Source organism: Anopheles funestus, chromosome 3RL (genome assembly GCF_943734845.2).
Source record: "Anopheles funestus chromosome 3RL, idAnoFuneDA-416_04, whole genome shotgun sequence".
Lineage (NCBI taxonomy): Eukaryota > Metazoa > Arthropoda > Insecta > Diptera > Culicidae > Anopheles > Anopheles funestus.
The window spans coordinates 40,258,735-40,264,734 of record NC_064599.1 but is presented as its reverse complement, the minus strand read 5'-3'; positions in this window follow the sequence as shown (position 1 = coordinate 40,264,734).

Below are 6,000 nucleotides of genomic sequence, written 5' to 3'. Positions count from 1 at the left end.
TGTAATGTATGCTGAGGTCGAATTAGAATGAAGTGGTTGATTTTAAATAAATAAGAAAAAAATAAGAAAATAAGATACATAAGAAAAAAAATTTTTTTTTGAGCGTCCGAGAATTCGAAAGTTTAGGTGAGCATTTTATTAGGATTGGATATTCATATTAGATTTTTGTTTATAAATAATGTGGCTATGCAGTTTTTATTTCTATATTTTCTATTCAAGATGCGCTGATTGATAACAGTTTGTATGGAATTACAGAAACATTTATCTTAAAACAAGCCTTTGAAGCTTCAGATCAGCTTCAGCATTATGGGAATTCCATAATTGTTTATGGAATTTGGCTTGTTTTAAGATAAATGTAAATGTGTGATAAATGATAAATTGATTTTCTGCTCGTCTTACCATTTGACACGTGTGAGTAGCTTCCGGTTTGGCTAAAAAGCTTTCTATATAATCAGTATTATTTAATTTACATTAATCAAGCAATCCGGATTATTGTAAAAATATCCATACATCGATAAATGATTAATTAATTGATAAAAAAAAAGAAAATAGTAAGAGAGAATACAATGTTGTTATACTTTTTTGTAAATTAATTTAATGAATATCTTTCAAAGAAGAACGAAGCTTGTATCTAATAGAACAATGTATCATAGTATTAGCATCCATTTTTAAAGATAAATGTCTTCTGTAGGCTTTAATCCAGGACTAGTGTGACTATTGCGTACGATTGGTGAACAATCCGCAACGCGCATCCCTGTAAATTGACATTATACTGCTTCCTTTCCTATCCACTGTTCCGTCAGACAGGGCAATCCCTTATCCATGCACCTGTTTGTCCTACATCTAAATCTGATCACCAAATTAGAAGGTATTTATTGTGATCAGGACGACCTGGTCCACGTGTATGCCGACATCTCGGTGGTGACAACATCCCTTTCCAAACTCGAGCAACTGAAAGCAGCATTTGCGTCATCTGATCCGGGTTCATCCTATGCAGAGACAGAGACCTAAATTTGGTGCAAAAGGTCCTTTTAAATATGTTTCTTTTGCCCAAACTATGGTTTGTTGCATCGGTTTGTGGCGCACGATCCTTTCTCTGGGATGATTCTGAAGGATTTTTTACACCACTACAACAACTTGCGCTGGAAAAAAAACTCGGAGAGGACTGAATTTTCACTGAATTCCCGCCATTAATAAACAACACATATTGGACACAACACATATATTGTATTGGCAACTCCCAAATATATGCAGGCTCCATTTTGACAACCTATCCTTGCCTGAGAACGGTAATCCAGTATTTTGCGAAATTCGCAAAAATGTTCGCGCTTGGACAGATTATGATTGGAAGACTTCCGAATGTTGGATTACGTCTGTCGGTTGAGGACCCTAAAAAATTCTGTCAGATGCATTGGAGCGCCATTGGGAAGATTGATTCCCAACGTTATCTTCAACCAGTTCTAAAGAAATTTTCCCATTTGTGTCGGCTAACACTTTCGCTGAGCAAAGTCCATCGTGTCCAAGCATTTCTTCACTGTGTATGATCAAATGTATCAACCTCCAGGAATAATAAAGAGATCACCCTCAATCTCTATCTTCCGATACTACTGCACATTACGGTGACATCTGTCTTCGGTCGCCCATAACAGGGCTTCTGTTTAACATGCTGGCCTTTCTCCGTACGGCCTTTCTCCAGAAGACCTCGCCAGAATATGGGATACGAATTGCATTACCGGAATCATCGCTTCGATGTGTTCCCTACCTTTTGAACAAAGCTTCCAAAAGAAAAATTACATGACTGCTTGTGAAGAAGCATTTTTAAATTACCTGACAACCTTTTCAAAATCGGTTTGTGCACAAAAGGAATGGAAACATAAGTCGAAAGGATGCTGAATATACTATCAAATTTCAGAGAACTCGTATGAAGAATCTTAGCGATTCTGCGAATTTAATGCATTCGTTTTTCTTAATCAATTTATTTAATGCATGTGTTAATTTGTCTTCTGTTTGGTAAACGACGAGGACGAATCCAAAAGTGTCAAACTAATATCAATCGACTGAGAGGCATGGTACAAATAATTCGCGGTATTTTTTGTATTATTGAATTTTTTCATTTATTTATTTAATATAATTTTACCGACCGTTTAACTACGTTTCTACATACTTTAATATATAGCAAGTGTTAATTTAGTATTCGAATCGACTATTTGAAAAATAATTTCTACATTTGTTTAGATTATTTTAACTGTTTTAACCATCAGTTGTTTAGTTATTTCTTGTCAATATTAAGGTATTTTTTGCTTATATTTTTCACTTCACTTGTTTACCTGCGTGTTGATTATCATGAGAAGTTTTTTTTTTAATTATGTTTTAAAGGCTGTTGTTTCTTTCGACAGAAGAAACTCATAGTGTAGCATATTAAACTGATCCCAGCAAATCCATTTTTGCAATAAAATCACCACAATGAGGAAGAAAACTCATTGAAGTATCACCACATCACCTGAAACGATGTCATACAAAAGAAAGTCCTGTGGTTTCTTTAAATAATTGATTTTTTTAAACATCTTTTATAGCAATTTGGTAGATATATTTATTCTAAATTTGAAAGATTACTCTCTAGGGGAGAAGGGAGCAATAGATACATTCTAAATAAATGCAAATATTTTCTTTTCCATTTATTTCTTTTCTAAGTCCCAGATTCTGTTACAAATTTTGAAGTAAAACAAAAATTGTAAAAAATACAATTTAAATTCCCGAATAAATCATATCTACAAATATATTAGCTTTCTAAGCAACTCATTAATACTAGTTGCTATGAGGAAAAAAATTCGATTTAAACGTACAACAACTTACAACACCATTCTACACGATTGAGCTTGTTCTGCATGTCCGCATAACTTATCCAGATGTCGTCGTAGAGTTTTTTTATCTATCCTTAAAAACAATGCTGTATTTACTACTACCTCGGTAAGGAACGAAATTCCATCCCGCACCCGCAAAAGGTCAGCCGGTGGGGAGAAATTAATGCGCTGAGGAGCGCTGACAAATAGGAATACTTCTCTGCTCGGGGGCAATCTTGCAAGCAGGTTGAACATTTGTGTTTACCCTTTTCCACGCTGACCGGAACACTGGGCAGGCATCGTTTAATGTCGGACATGACAAATGCTAAGCTCGACGGTGCTAATAAATCGTTCTGCCCGGCTTCTCTCGGCTCTCCTATACATGAGCGGTGCTGGTTTACAATTTAGCAAAAGCATTAACATTTGCGAACGAGCCGATTGGTTAATATTAAACGATATTACAGCCATCACAGGCCGTGGATAAAATTTTCGCTAATTGAATGATCATTAGTGGCTGCTGCCTGCAGCTATCATTCAAACCTGTTCATCATCACCATTTTGACCCTTTAGAAGACTTGTTGCTTCCGTTCTGTACGGAATCACCCCGGGTAAACCGTTTCCCAGTAACCGGTTCCTCTAAAACAAAAAAAACACATATCCATAGGCACGCTGAAAGCGAAAGTGAACGCTTGCCAACGGCCAAAGTTAGCCAGCACCCATCTATGCTGTAATATGCCAGCCCTGAATGGTCGATGTCGTACGCCTCCGCGTAAACTCCTTTGCTTACAACAGCTGCCCTTAGCCCCGTGTGTGCCCCGGAGACCTTCCTTCGTTTTCCAAAAGCGAACTGGTTTTCCTCCGCTCGACACTCGTTTTTCCCTGCTCTGTTCTTTATGCCACCTTTATGTCCTCGCACCGATTGGGGGCTATTAAATCACAAGAACAAAATCACTCACCTTAATTGATACCTTATTTCCATCGTGGCGGATCCGCCCAACACAAACCTCACACAGCACCCGCCCGACTGTTCGCTTTTGCAAGCGTTCACCAAGCACTCAGCTTACTTCCACACCGTACCGGTTGACCTACGTCAGTATTGAGACGGTGCAGAACGGGAATGTGGCCACTTGGACACGGTTGTGCCCAACTGCACCGATCAGCCAGATCGGGAAAGGCACACATACACACAGGTGGGGCCGAGACATTGATGGTGGCAGGATAGATATGATTATTGCATTTGGCATTGGCTGCATACTATTACCTCAGAATGGTCGATTGATCGTGTAACAGTGCGACAGTGCTGTAATATTCACCGTTAAGCCAGCAGGAACGTGAACCACGCATTTCATGCTCTCGTTCCAGAGCAGACCACATTGACATTGATCGGATGGAGTATTTACACTAACAAGATGTAAGATTTTTTCTTTTCTTTAATCTTCTATCTAATTGTACTTTAAATAATGAGATGAAGTTCTTAGACATTTGGTTCCACTTTAACCAAACTATGTTAAATAAAACATCGATTTAAAATCATACAATCAATCAATAAAATCAATAAAAAAGGCAATTTTCTATTAGAAATTAATTACAATAAACCGTTTTGTTCAACATCAATTACACTAAACTCTTGCAAATTGCATCTCGTAAACGGTCGAAAAGTTAATAATGATCATTAATTTACTCAATTTAAAATTCCTAAATAACACTCAAAAGCACCGTTCGCGAAACGTAAATATTCATTACTCAAACACTACATTAACAGCCCGATATAATTATCGGGTAAGAAAATATGTGCCAATCTGGCTTTTGCATTCGTCCATGAGTTCCTCCTTCTACCATTGGGTTGCTTTTTACCGAAATGCAACCACCAGAAGTTGCGGTAAAACGATAAAGTGAAAAAGCGGTGAAACATTAAAACTACGATCATTAAATGATTGCCGATCCGATCGATGAAAGCCAAGCGACCTCCTTGCGTCGATTCCACTGCTCCGTTCGAACGAACCAAAAATAGTTTAAGAAATATTTACACGTTGCACGATAATTTCCTTAATTAATGGATTGCCGTAAGCGATCAATTGATAAAAGGCTACAACGATGGCCAAGTTCTTCTTGGCAAAATGCATAATAAAATATGCCCTTCATCAAAGCATACGCTTATATTAAGATTGGTGACGTCAATAATCAAAAAAGCCCATCATCGTTTTGCGCAAAGCGTGTAGGGAATCACAAATCGTAAAAGCTGATTTAAAAAATTTAATAAATGTTGAAGCACCAATGAGTTTTAATTTTGTTAAATCAAGAACAACGAGGTTATATTGCTAACGTATTCAAGCTAGTATTAGTTCAAGCTTAACACAAGCTTCAGTCATATCCAGCTCATACTTTATCTTGTACAGTATTATCCCACGGCCACATCAAGCAGAGTGGCGCAGTGGAAGCGTGCTGGGCCCATAACCCAGAGAGAGGTCCGTAGATCGAAACTACGTTCTGCTAAGGGAAATATCCTTTTTTCCGCCACTTTATTATTACATCACGTTGGATGTTTTTATATCATTTGTTTCTATTAAGCAGAACGTTTCGTTTATACAGATTTAAACAGATACAGTATTTTTGTTCATCCTATCCTTGAAGGACTGCCATGCCTAATTTATTTCCACTTTCTTTATGTAATAACATATTGCTACTCGTCTGTATTATTTATTCAGTATATTTTCTGTTTCTTTATATTTTATAATTTTGAATAGTTATTGTAAAATAATTGAGAATTTAAATACGAAAACCTGATCTGTAAAACAATACAATTTTAAAAGAAGATATATTTTTGCTAGCTTGAAACGAACAATGGCTGAAAAAATCTATTCTACAAACACAAACAATACGCATTATTTTTCTAAAATAAATTAAAATTTTCTAATACGTATTGTTAATATAGTTTGAACTGTTTTTGTAACGCGGTGAAAAATCAATATCCCATTTGCTGTTATACGCTTGCTACGCTTTGTGAACACTGGACTGTATGACAGCGTATGACCATATGTTGCTAACAATTTTTTCAAGACATATCTTGCATGAAATTATTTCAGCCAGCATATGAATGGATTCTTGCTATGCTTGAAACACAGCGCACAAACAGCGTTCAACCTTACTTTGAGGTGTGAAA